Source organism: Lemur catta, chromosome 13 (assembly GCF_020740605.2).
Source record: "Lemur catta isolate mLemCat1 chromosome 13, mLemCat1.pri, whole genome shotgun sequence".
Classification (NCBI taxonomy): Eukaryota; Metazoa; Chordata; class Mammalia; order Primates; family Lemuridae; genus Lemur; species Lemur catta.
Window position 1 is genome coordinate 41,844,303 of NC_059140.1, and position 15,052 is coordinate 41,859,354.

The window sequence follows — 15,052 nt, forward strand, 5'->3', positions numbered from 1 at the left end:
TTAACATATTTATGGGGCACCTGCGGTATGCAATTCGTGGTACTGGGGCTATTTAAAGTAAATTAGTAAAATATGGGGCACAATATTTTATCCCTTTTGTGAAATAAGTCATTGTCTCTTTGGAAAAAAGATATGCAAACAAAGAAATTTAGAAATGATTGTAAGGCGACATTTAAAAACATGGAAAATAATACAGTATGGTCTCAAGGCTGTGGGGAGATGCTAGAAACAGAATTAAGAAGAAAACAGAATGGGTTGGGTTAAGTTGTGATGGCTTCTGGGAATACCTAAGTTTTGACGTGGATTTAGATAGTTAGGCAGAAAAGGGAGGCGTTACAAGCAGAAGAAAGGACATGTTAATGTCAGAAGAACATCTAGCAAGTCTAGGACATGAAATCCCCCTGCATGGACATGGTGTGAATAGGAAAAGTGGACGCATCTAATGAACATCTACTTGAAATGTATTTGAAATTGTCTTTTAGGATTTACTTTTCCTTTTGTATTAGTTAGGACTTTTGGGCTGAAATAAGACAACTTGAGAGAACTGAAATTTAAAAAATAGGATTTATTATATGGGTACTGGGAAACCCATAGAACCCTAAGAAGTCTGAGGGAATTACAAAAACACATTATAGGAATTCACTATAACAGAGTAGTCATTTGCTAAAAACAGTAGTCATGGGAAACTTCTCCAAAGGCCCCACCCTGCACCAATGTTTCTTTCTTTTTTCATCTCTCTGTGTCTCCTTTTGTGTGTATTTCTTTCTTTCTCCCCTCTGTGTTTCCGGACTACCTTTTCAATTCCCTGATATATGTGATATAAAACATGGCCCATGTGTTCATATCTTCTTTCACCAGTACAGAATGCAGTTGGAATCTCTTGGGCCCCATTTCAAATAGTCAAGAAAGGGACACTGCTAGACTTAGCTGATCTCAAGTGCCTACCTATGGACTAATAAGACAAGAGTCTGCAGAGCACTGTCACAGTGTATAAAGATGAGTGTTAGAAACCTGCCCCTGTGACTAGCAATGAGGTTAAAGAATGAATCCCAGAGAAGGAGACCTCAGGTAACCTAATATGTCTACTATATTTTAATACCGAAATTCCCACATTAATCCCACTGAATTAACACTTATGACAGCTATGAAATATTTTATGAATTAAGTTGTTCTAATGAATTATTAGGAAGCCTGGAAATATAGTCTCAGGATGGCATATCCTGAGTCCTCAGTCGTGGCAGTAAGGCATGATTGAGGTAGCCTGGGTTCTGGAATTGGAGAATAAGGGGTTGAGGGTCCTGGTAGCTTTTCATAGTTTGGGCTCCTCAGTTGGCTTCTACTGCCTTTACTGAATAACAAATTTAGCACTCGATCAAGTCAAGTAGACTTAAACCCAAGGTGATTTTTAAAAATAGATCCTGGACATAATGGAACTGGAGGCCATTATCTTAAGTGAAACAATTTAGAAAGAGAAAGTCAAATACCACATGTTCTCACTTATAAGTGGGAGCTAAATAATGTGTACACATGGACATAGAGAGCGGAGTAATAGACATCGGAGATTTGGAAGAGTGGGAGGGCGGGAGGGAGGTGAGGAATGAGAAATTACTTAATGGGTACCACATATACTACTCGGATGATGGCTGCCTAAAAGCCCAGAGTTTGCATTATGCAATATATCCATGTTGCAAAACTGTGCTTGTACCCCCTAAACTATAAAAATAAATTTTACAAAATAGATCCTGAGAATAAAAGAGAAAGGCCCACCTACACCCCAAAGAAATTAAAAAGCCCTTGTATTAGCTAAGATTTGGAAGATGTTAAGTGTTCTACTCATTGACATTTTATTCTGGAAATTGTTCTTGATTTATAACAGAAACCATCCTTTTTTTAAAAAAAGAAAAAGAATGAAAATGAAATATAATTTTTCATTCTCATAAATCTTTTTGTTGGCATGTCCACTATTACGTAGGATGTTTTTATAGATTTTATCAAGAATCTGGGGCCAGATTGATATAGTTACGGGCAGGTGTCTTTTTGCCATGAGAACTTCTTTGCTACCAGTAGCAGAAAGTCCACTGGATAGGCTAAATGTTCCATCCTAAAAGTCCACCGCACAAATTCATTTCATCAGTATGCCTGAGAGGCCAGAGGAGAGGTACTAAAATGTTTAGAATTTTGGATATTAGTACAGTCAACCCCAGAGAAAACGGCTTTCTAAAAATCAAGCTGGCAGTGAACGGAGTTCATAAGCCCTGAGTCACCTGCTCTGCTGTCAGCACTGGTCTCTGACTCATAGCTTCTCTTGACTCCATATGTAGGTCTCTGATGTGCCCAAATACTAGCAGATCAAAGTACTGATGATGGGTTCTGCTGCTTAGGGATCTGTATTGAGTTAGTGTCGTTCATACCATATAAAAATAATTTAGCCTCAAGATATAATTTAATTTTTCTCATGACAGAGAACATTAGGACTTAACATCACTTATTCCTCCTATGAAAGAGCAACAAAATAATAAAACTGCATGATGGAGTGAGGGTTATTGCCTTATTTCATCAAAGGAGATAAACATGAAAGAGGAGGCATTCAGTTAATCGATTGAGGGGAAAATATGTGGGGCATTATATTAATATTACACATGCCAATAATAAAACCCCCTTAATACATCTTAAAATGGAATCTATTTGCCAACATCCTCACTAGTTTGTTCAAAGTGAAATAGGTTCATTTCCAGCTATGTTTCCCAACACCTCAGAAGGTGTTGGGCTTGGATCCTACTTAGGAGACTGAGACTGACAGGATTGTTCTCTGTGCAGGCTGGGATGTAGAAGGAGCAGCTCTCAAAGTGAGGTCTTACACTGGACGTTCTCCAAGATTACATGAAACTGAAAAGGAAAGATGAGAGAGAAGACAGGGAAGCTGAGGTTTCAAACTGAAATAAGGCTAGATTGTGTATTGGTCTCAAGGAATGAGGGTGGGCAGGAAGGCTGTGGCTTCAAGGAAGCAGTGGAAGCCGGGTGAAAAGCAAGGCCTAAAAATTATTCTCCATGGGGGAAGAAACTCATCCTTTTGTTTGCCACTGTGGCGCCAGTGCCTAGAATAATGCCTGGCACATCATAGATCCTCAATTAATATTTGTTGAATAATAAATGATTTGCTGAACAAATGAATGGATGGAAGGTCAATTTGTACAATTCAGGACACAAAATATATGACTCTTTTATGTCAACTTCAGTGTGTACTGCATAAAATTGTTTTCAAAAGTATCTGACTATACCATAATAAAAATATACTCCTGAAAGGGGTAAATGCATGAAGAAGAAGCTATGTTATGCAAAAGGACTTTTCCTTCATATTTCATTCTAAGAATTAACTCCATTATAATCACAGTAACAGAGCTCCCATTAAGTGTAGAATCTGTCTCCAGTTTTTTCCTCTGCTACTCGAAAGTATGTACTGTATTTTCTTGTTTTTATTTCGAAAAACTTCAGAAATAATACCAAGTAAAATTGAATGTGTAATATTTCCATAATAACAAATATGCCTTCCCACTAAAGATATTTAAAGATATTTCTTAAAGTATACTATTTTCCAGCTACTATTTTCTAGACTTGGAAAATGCCATATTGGCAGGATCAAACACCCCCTCTAGCATTTGACTTATCCGGCCCAACGCTATTATTAACCTCATGTCCTTCCATGTATGTATCACTCCAATTAAACTGACCTCTCTTAACTCCAACACACGACATTTATTTCCTAGATTTTGGTTATGTTTGTCTCCATATCTGAATACTATACACTTTTTCTATGAGTTGCTACTTTTGCTTCTCAGTTTTGATCTTTGTTCTGGAATGTGATCCTTAATCCTAAGGGGTGGCACTTCTGGGGTTTAAATGCAAAGTCCAAGATGTTCACCAAGTTTGAGTTTAAGTTGCAGTGTGATTTCTAAAACTTTCATCTGTCCAGTTATTCTTTGCAGAGTTTCTATTGCATTTATAAATTTTAGAACACAGCCAGTGATTTAGCTACTTTGCACAGGTTCTTTCCTGATAGCATTTGAGGAATATCTGTTGATTGGGTTGTTTTTTTCCCATCTGTGATTTTGTGAGTCACTATTTTCATAGTTGTAGGAAACTATAGTCTAAAACACTAGATAATTATTAAAACGCTAGCTAGAATGTCATGAGGAGGTGATGTACCACACATTTTACATAAGCACATTATGCAACACAATTTTCTACATAACTTCTGAAGAAGGAGCATATGAACATGACCTGCAGCTAATGAGATTTGTTCATTCCGGTGTAGAAGATTATTTCTAAATTTCATAAGCCTTGTATTTTTCTTTGATTTCTCTTTCTACCCAGGCATTAGCCTGTTAATCACACCAGGTCAGGACTAAAAGTCTTTGCTCTGAGTTTATGAACTTTGCAATGACTTTTTCAGAAGCAACATCTGGCTATAAGGACTTCACAGACAGCTGCAGTGGATGCTGAGCAAGTGACAGCAGGTTATCGTGAGTTCAAGCTGCTGTAGGGCTCTGGCTCTGCGTGTACTATGATAGTCTCTTCTGTAGTTGTCTCCTGCTCTTTAGTTGTCCTGATAAACTCTTAAGTCATTCCTCTAATAATGATGGCTTATAATTAGAAATACTTTCTATGCCAGATGTGGGCCTATGCCAAAAATTCAATATTTGCAGCACCTCATTGATAAAAAGATAGTTAATATTTATAGCATAATTTATTGAAAATGTACATTCCTGGCTTTTGTTTATGGCAGAGTAGCATATACTATCTTCCTGCCATTAGCAATGATAAACTCTGGACAAAATATAAAACACAATTTCTTGAGTTACTGAAGACCAACTGAAAATAGGCAGAAAATGGAAATAATATGATCCTTGAAATAATGGAAACAAACTGGGTGGGATAAATATTTTTTTGACTTTTCTTTTTAGTGCAATCCCTAGGCCATGCAGCATATGGGATCCAAAGCTCAGTCAGAGTAGAAATCCTTCTGTGCTGAGAAGCTCAGAAGCCAGAGTTCAGGGCTGCCAGAGTACCTGAAAACTGACAGAAGAAATTCTATAAATGAAACAGTCACCAATAGAAGGAGATCCTCAAATCTGCACACAAACTACTTTCAGATTCTGAGCTACATTCTGAACTACAAATCTGAAAAGAAAGAATACAAAGTCTTCAGTGGAAATCCAATCCACAAAGCCTGAAAGATCTGAGGAGAGATTTCAACATCTTCCCAGTTTTGGGGAGCCAGCATTTGACATTCAAGTCTTACTAAGTTAACAGGGCTTGGTGAACATCTTCGACTTTCTGTTAAAATCCCAGAAGTGCCGCACCTCAGGAATAAGAATCACTTCCCAGACCAAAGTTCAAAACTGAAGTAGACCCACCCTAACAAAGCCCCAAACTAAAACCAGATATTGACAGAATCAAGGTAATCCAGCAGTGATTTAACTGCCTGCTAAAAATAAAGCTTCATTACTCTTCAGAGGAAACTGCAGAATACAGAATCTCTATAATGTATGATCATGCACAATACCCAGTGTAAATGTCTTTTAAAAAATTATTAAACATGAAAAAAAATAAGAACATCTGACCCATAGTCAAGAAAAAGATCAATCTGTAGAAACAGGCCCACAGATCTCTCAGATGTTGAAATTGGTAGTGAAAAGCTTTAAAATAACTATGATAAACATATTAAAGGATCTTCAGGAAAATGGATGAAGAGATAGGTAATTTCAGGAGAGATAAGAAAACTCTAAAAAGGAAACAAATTGTATACCTAGAATAAAAAAATATCTGAAGTTTAAAAAGCATTTTGAGATCAACAGCAGATTGGACAATGCAAAATAAAGGATCAGTACACTGGAAGACAGGTCAACAGAAATTATTAAAACTAAAGCACAGAAAGCAAAAAAGATTTTAAAAAATTGAACAGAACTTCAGGAAATTATATGATCTTATCAAATGGTCAAACATACATGTACTTAATGACCCAGAAGGAGAGAAGAGAGAGATGAGAGAGACAGAAAAAAATATCTAAAGGGATATTGGGCAAAATTTTTCCAAATTTGATGAAAAACATCAACATACAGATCCAAAAGGCATACCTATCCCCAAATAGAATAAATTACACATCTAGGCACATTCACTGAAAACCAAAGATGAAGTCTTGAAAGCAGCCGGCCGGGGGTAGAAAAGACATTTTACATATAGAAGAACAACAAAAAGAAGACATTTGACTTATTATCAGAAACAAAGGAGGCTGGAAAATAATGAAATGACATTGTCAAAATGCTGAAATTAGAAAAAAATTTGTAAACTTAAAATTCTATATTCACTAACAATGTCCTTCAAAAGTGACAGCAAAATAAAGAAAATTTCAGATAAGCAAAAGTAGAGATAATTTGTTGCCAGCAAATCCATCCCATAGGAAAGGCTAAAGGAGTGATTGCTTCAGGCTAAAAAGAAATAACACCAGATAGAAATTTAGAATTACATGATGGAATGAAGGATACACGAAATATAAATATGTGGATAAATTGTCTATGGCCATACCACCCTGAATGTTCCCCATCTCGTCTGATAAATATAAAAGATTTTGTTTTCTTTTCTTATTGTCTAGCAGACATTTGACTGTTCAAAGCAAAAATAATAAGTATTTTGAGGTTATAATTTATTGAAAGCTCACTTTATATCAGGCACTGTTTTACAAATATTAATTCACATAATCCTTTTAATAACACAGTAAGATGCAGACATGTGTAGGAGCATGTCCAAGGTCATGATTAGCAAGCAGTTCAAAGTGTAGTGGTTAAAATGAGTTCTGAAATTAAACAGACCTGGATTCAAATCCTGTCTTTCCACTTACCAGCTGAAGGTCCTTGGCAAATTGACTTAATGCTTTAAACATCAGTTTCTTTGTCTGAAAAATATGCATAATAATATCTCTCAAGTTGTAAAAATTGAATAAAATAATTCATGTAAAGAAAATTATCCCAAAGTTGGGCATATTGTAAGCTAGCCACAGGTGTTAGCCACTGTGTTGTGTGATCTGGGATTGAATTCGGTGGTGTCTGGCTGTAAAACCCATCACCAAACTTAAGCAATGCACCATACAGTTTCTACCTTGCAGACAGAAACTCTAAACCAGGAAAAATGTAAGAGAGAGAAAAAAAAAAACTTCTTGCCGTAGGGAATTGAGAGTATAGAACATGCAGATATCCCTGCCAAGTTAAAGAAGAAAAAAAAATCTGCTACTTTCTTTGATAGAAGACATCTGTTTTGAAAATTCCTAAACTCAGGGGTGGAAATATTTATTTTAAATACTTTTAGATACTCCAGGTTCCATCTCACATAGCCTTTTATGGTTTTGTTACAGCAGCACATTTTCTCTACCAAAAAAAACAAACAAGCCATCACCAAAGATGTGCATCTCAGAACATGAACAATGATATCAAGCATTTGAAATTGCTAGGGCAAAAGTATTTTTCTTGTTCTGACTAGTTAAGCTTTGCTGAAAAAAAAATTTTTTTAAACCAAAGTAATCAATCTAATGATCCAATAAAATTTCTGTTATCCTATAAATCGAGTTATTATTTTGCTTTCTTTTTGGCTTTTTGAAAGGGTCAGAAGCAACAAGGAAGCCTCGTATCTATGAAAACGCATATCTCTATTTAATGCTCACTAAATTTTAGTTGATACTACTAAAATTTTGCTTTAGCTTTGCTCTCTGTGGGATTTTAAAATGGTTCAATTCCAGACCCTTAAATAATGAAGGTATTATTTAGTTTATTCATGTGTTCACCGAAGACTTTGAACGAGCCTCTACCATATATGCCAGGCACTGTGTGAAATGTTAGGGGACACACACAGAAGAATAGACATCCAGAAATGACAATCTGAGACAGGAGTCAGAGAGTCTGCAAGTAATGATGTATATTGGCTGTGACACTACTGTGGCTTAAAGATTAGGGCAAAACGGAATAGGAGGATAGGGAAGAATTCCAGAATGACTTCACAGTGAATTGAGTATTGAAGGGCATATTAATCAGAGCTTTGTTCAGAAAATAGTTAAGAAATATACAGTCTAAACACACTAAGATCCTTAAAGAGCACAAATGGGGTACTGTTTTGAATGTAAAGCAACATTATATTAGGTATTAAAAATGCCAGTCTTAAAAATCTGGCCTTTTCTGGGTCCACGTTAGTTTGCTATAATATTCTATAAATGAATAAGCTAAAAATAAAAATAATATCGATATGTTTAAAGTATGTTTAAATAATTTCTGTCTGAATTTCTTTAAAAAAAATGGAGTACATTCTGAAGTAGCTTTGGGCATCAACTCAGTAACATACATTTCATAAGATGAGATTAAATCTAACAACGTTAGATAAATAGAGATAACCTGAATTAACGACATAAGGTTATTAGTAGACAAACCTGTCACATATTTCTGTGTTTGTTTGGCTTAACTTAGGAGGCACTTTCTGGTTTTACCTTGGCACAAATTATAAAATGGCTTCATGTCCTATTTACTTTGAATTTATTTCTCAAAGAGGACACGTTGCTTAAGAAAACAGGTGTTTCAGCACAATCCCTGAGAGGCATTATTTAAGTTTAATGTGATTTGCTTAAAGAATCAAGTAAAGTATGTTTTGACACAGGTTAGTAGATGATGTTTACTTGGATTTAAATATATGATGATTTGTCATAAAAATATCTATGACTCTTATGTCAATCTGTTTAAACTTGCCAACTCTTCGAAACCACTAATGATGTCAAACTTTATGCTTTGGAGTTTGGGGGCTTTGGTAATATAGGATAAAATCTACAGAAAATCATCTTACCACTTTAGCCATCATTGGATTTGTCTTTTGCGGGTATAATTCCTTTCTCACCTAAGAACAGTAATAATAATAAATGCCATAGATGTTGTGAACATGTTTTTTTCAAGAAAGAATGAGAAGAAAAGAGAAAGCAACATTTTGGTCATTGGTATTTTTGCCTCTTCCAAAGGTGCTGAAAAGTATTGATTTTACTGAATTGATGTTATGGACAAGTCTGAATGTTCTACTTAGTTCATCTTGCTGTGAACCAAACTAGAATACTTAAGAAAGTCAGTGCCATTTAACTCTCTGGATCATCCAGTGTGAAGTGCTTTTTAGAGTTAAATCTAAGAAGAATGGGTCCTTCTTGCCATTTTTTAATGATGCAACTGCCCAGAATTAGAGTTAAATGGTAGGTAACAATTTCACAAAGGTGTGAAGATCTGGTAGACAGCTAATGATGAGTTCAGGCTGCCTGTGGCTCATACTTGTGGCTGAGGACTGGCCATGTTCCTTGTTTGTTTCTAAGTATGAGAGGAAACTTTTAAGTTTGACTGTAAATTCTTATGACTTGAAAGATGATCCTCCCCTCTGGGCCTCTTCTCAACCATTGTAATTAACCCTGAAATGGACCTTCTCCAACTCCAGGACAGGGACACCTTGTGACCTCCTACCCCTCAGGCCTTTACCAGCCCACACTGGGGTTTGAGTAGCTACAGGAAGAGAGTTCTATCTTGAAATATTCTCATTTCTGATAAGGCCTAGTGACCTTCGATTGGTTGTCTCATTTACTACCAAGCTTTACTCTCTCCTTTAGTTGGATTTTTACTAAAGCTGAGATCTTACAAATATATGTTCAAGTACCTAGAAATTTATCAAGCAATTGGGTACCTTCTTACAACCATAATGGGTAATAGCAATAATGATTGGTCTACACAGGAAAATGTGGAATAATTTTTATTTGCTGTGAGCAGTACTGTCTGATGTTAGGATTTGGCATTTCCTTGTGGGAATCCTCTTACGGGGATGTTCTGCCAAGATAAAGGAAAAAGGAAATCAGCACCGCACCCCAGTAAGATTATATGGAGGTTTTTAAAAAGATTTTTAAAAATAGCTTGTCTGATGATAGAATCAATTGACCTTAAGGAATATTTCCTAATCTTACTGCCATGAGGTGTTAGTTTCCAAAGTTATATGACCATCATTCTGACAGTAGTTCCAATTCTCTTTTCTAGGATTTCCCAAAATCCTGCTCCTAGCTCTGCTGTGGGAAGGGCAGTAATTTCCATGCGTCCTCCCCAAGTTGCTTTGAAGCAAGATCACAGTTATTAATGCTTAAAGAACACCAGTGCTTGCCTTTCTATCCACTGCCCTAGAAAAACCTCTCTTTTATTTGAGCTTCATGATATTCCTTCAGTACACTAATAGCACTATGACAAGAAGACATTGTTCTTTCTGAAGAAGCATCACTTACAATTTTGAGATGATTTGCCAGTTTAAGTCACAATTACTATTCTCTAAACTGGCAGAGAAGCGATATCCTAAATCTCAACTGATAATAATCCATCTTCTAACATATATAAATCGTAAAAGGGCAAGAAAAAAAAATTGATATCTGAACTTCCCTTTACCAGATTGACATATATGGACCAAAATTATATTCTGAAATTCTGGAAGGTCTCAATCTCAGTCTGTTTGGGTTGCTATAACAAAATACTATGGACTGGGTAATTTATAAACAACAGAAACTTACTTCTCACAGTTCTGGAGATTGAGAAGTCCAAGATCAAAGCACTGGCAGATTTGATTCTAGGGAGAGCATCCATTTCCTGGTTCATAGATGGCACCTTCCCACTGTGTCCTCACACGGTGGAAAGGGGAGAACTCTGGTCTCTTGCCCCGTAAGAGGACACTAATCCCATTCATGAGGTCTCTACCCTCATGATCTAATCACCTCCCAAAAGATCCCACCTCCTAATACCGTCACATTGGTGATTAGGTTTGAACATCAGAATTTGGGGGAAGGATACAGACATTCAGACCATAGCAGTCTCCAAGGACTGTTTTGCAGTTTCCTAGTCTCAGATATATACCTTCTTAACTGTAACAGATCTAAAAGTACTAGATAGTTTGAATGAAGGCTGGTTACCCAAGAAAAGCACATATCTTTTTTGATCTAAACTTATTAAAATTTTCGGGGAATAGAGTGAGAAAAGATGTATCATAGAATTTTAATAAGATGAGAGAAAGAAGTAGAATAAAGGGGTTAAATATTTCTCTCTTATATTATTAGAAATGAAGGGCCATCCTATCCACTGGGCTTTGATTGTAACTCATTATCACACTGGGGCCTATTTTACTTAACTGTGCCCACCCTCTAGGTTAGCACATGAACCTTAACTGTGGACAATCCTTGTGTGTTTTCACTTAAAAGATGACTTAAACACACAATCTATGTGAAGCTGTGTGGCTTCACTAGGAGTAGGGAATATAGAGGTGAAAGAGATAGAGTCTTTCTCCCCAGGAATAACTTAAAGATCTCTCAAAGTTGTACAGTAAATAACAATAAGATTTCTGTCACAACACAGTACCACTCTGAGCTCCTGCCTCAACTTGCATAGGTTAATCCTTCACAGGAGTACATTAAGCAGGCAATATTGTTTAGAGTAGAATGTTATTATATTAATCATCTGCAAAAGGAAATTTATTTTTCCTGTGAAATAAGCATGAGTTAATTCAGCTTCTTGTGCATTAGGTATAAAGGCCAAAAATAGTTTAAAAGTAGGATGAATTCTAGAGTTCTAAAAGCTCCAAAATAACATAATAATGGATTTATGCAACATTTTTTCCAATAAAGTAAACATTACTTGAAATATATTATTCTATTTCTACTGACTGTAAGGTAAACAACTGTGATTATGTTGTACATTTGTTGATTATGATTATTCATGGATAATTGTTAGGTCAATTTGGCAGTAGTTTGCTCATAGGATATGCCAGCACTATGTTAGGTGATTTGGGGGATAGAAAGATAAGTAAAACACTGCCTTTTACCCATAAGACTGGGACAACCATGAGAAAAGGCAATGCTGGAAGAGATTACAACAGGAAAAGACTCCTTCAAGAAGAGATATTTGAAATAAAAACTGAGCCTTGGATAGGATTCCTACAGATGAAGTTCAAGCCACAGGACACTGAGATTTAGCAGTCTTGGAGGCAGAATAGTGAGGGAAATAAAATTGCCCAGTGTTGTTAGAATTAAGACTTTTTGAAACTTAGGTCCTCTTGTAAACATTAAAAAAGTTTGCATCCCACTCAAAATGACAGTTACTGTACTTTTAGTAGGATTTCATGGAAAACAATGCTTGAGGGCCAATTTATTCTGCATTCAAGTGAATGAATATCTAAGTAGATTTGAGCAATATAGAGATTAGATGTACAAGGCAAATTCTTTATTCAGTCTAATATTGAGATATACATGGATTCATGGATCCACTGGCATAATACTTTGGTTCCCCAGGGCAAGGATCTTTGGCTCCCTCTTTAGAATTCATTAATGTTGGTAAGACAGTTATGAAGAGCAAAGCCGGTAGGATAGTAGCATTTCAGGAGAATGCTGAATGAAGGATTATAAAGTTTGTTCTTAATTTAGAAGATGGCATTAAAAGTATTTGATCACACAGTAGCATGATCCAATATGTGGTTTAGGAAAATTGATTCCGTTTGATGTTAGCTCCATAAGGGCAGAGAGTTTCTCTGGCTTACTCAGCACTGGATTTGAATACAATCCCTGCCGGAGTGCCTGGACCATAACAGTTACTCAACCAATAAATATTTGTTCAATAAATGAATACACAAATGAATGAAACCAAGGATGAGGACAGAGTTTCAAAAAGTACAGGGAGGTAGGGAAGAAGAAAAGTCAAATGCTGCAAAGAAACCAAGGAACATGAAGATAGACAATAAAAACATTTGGTTGTAGACAGCAAGGGGTCTGATGGGATTTTCACAGGGACAGGAACAGAGGCCACTATTTGGGGTTAAAGAAAGATTTGCTGATGAGCAAAGTGGAGGCCATAAGATTATTTCAGAAAGTCTGACAGTCATTTTGGAGAGTACTTTGGCTTTACCTAGTAAAGTTGAGACACATATTGGCTCAGCAGTTCCAATGGCAGAGCTATGGGTACTGCAGTGTGGTTTCTCACTGTGGGAAAGACAAAGATGAAACATTTTTAAGATCTCTGTCCCAAATAATAAATATTGTTTGGTAATGTTGGCAATTTACTCTCAAGCGGTTCTGGGAGAAAACGTACATTATACTATACTTACATTTTCTGAAAGCTGGAATTTTTTTTCAAAATAAAAAAAAATCATTACAAGTATTTTTAAACAAAAAAGAAATTTTTAAATAAGTATGACAACATCAATAAAAAAGCTGAAGATAGGGCAAGAATTTGAATGGGAGACATTGTTAAAGAAATGTGGGATTTTTGTTAGTGTTTTTTATTGTGTTGTTTTGCTCTTTAAGACCAGGAGAATGTTGATATGTTTGATATGATAGGCAGAGGAAAAGATCAAGTTAGAAAAGAGAAACACAACTGGAATCTGTTCTAATAAATTCAGCACGCTAAATTTCATGGGATGGTGGAAAGAAAGTAATTGGCAAATAGGCCACTTTTGCCTTCAGGAAGATGGACTGCAAAAGCCACAAAGCCAAGTACATACCCCTTCACCTCAGAATGACTAAAATGTAGTAGCAAGTGGATTGTAGGTCAGCCTTAACAGGGATGGACATAACAGTTGCTAGAATTTTCAGCACCACCATTCCCAATATTGCTGAAGCTCAGCTCCTCCAAGCTCCTCCAGACTCTGATTTAGCCTTCATCCCTGTTACAAACACACCGAGACAGGTTTCATTAGTGAGGCTATCATTGTTATGTATTAATATAATCAATGGCCTGGTGTTTATGCTCGTTCACATGTCATTACCACTCATCAGACTTGTGTTCCTATGAACAATTTTCAATCAGGCCCATTACAACTTGTTATCTACACAGGGCTCGGGGAGATGCCATGGCTGTGTGATACCGTAGACCAGAGTATATAAAAAGTGGCTGAAACTGGGTACCAAGGCAGATAGACATCTTGGGAGATTAAATGAGCAGAGCTGCAATCTGTTTTAGGAAAAGATTATTTTTTAAATCTATTATAACCTCCAAAGTTATTGTGATTGAGTAACTAATATCTGGCATTAGTTGTAGAAGACTGTTATCATTCCATTTGGTTAAACATCTTGGTAAGGCAGGTATAGCAGGTAGACTAGGAAACCCACTCCACCAACAACATAAATAACAGATTTCCTTTTGCTAGAAAAGATACATAATATTATACTGTAGTTATGGGTCTTTAATAATCCCAGAGAAAATTTGAGATGAAGGTAGAAATTATACAAGGACAATCTCTGGGTCTTTCTGAAGGGAGAGACAACATGTATAATGAAGATTATGGGTTTTGGATTCAGACAATAGTCCTGTTTTGTCCCAACTTTGTAAGCTTAATCAAGCTAATGAACAACATTTTATTCACCTGTAAAATGGGGCTAATGCTCTATTGCAGGCTTTTTATGAGAATTAAAGATAATATATGTGGATGTTATATCCACAATGAATGTTGGCAATTTACTATCAAGTGGTTCTGGGAGGAAAAAGTACGTTACACTATATTTACATTTTCTGAAAGCTGGAATTTTTTTTCAAGATAAAAAAATCATTACAAATATTTTTAAACAAAAAAGAAAGTTTTAAATAAGTATACAGCATCAGTAAAAAAGCTATAATGACTATTATTATTTCTGCTTACTAACACTGCTCAGTAGTTATTACTGCTTTTTGTATCTACTGCATACAAACTATATTCTGATAATCTAGTAAGTCCCTAACTAGAAACTTACAAACATTTTGTAATCATCAAAAGTAAGCAAACTTATGATTAAAAAAAAAAAGCATAAACACAGGCTTGAAGAGCCTTTTCAAGTGAAGGCATCTTCCTATAAATCTGTAATAATTTTCTTTAGTTGCCCATTCCTCAACCTTATGAAAAAGAAAAAAAGAAAAAAACTCTATCTTAGGTAGCTTTCAATTCAATGAAAAATAGCTATATTAAAGAGTTAGGTATTGCATGTACTATCTCCTTCTTTAAG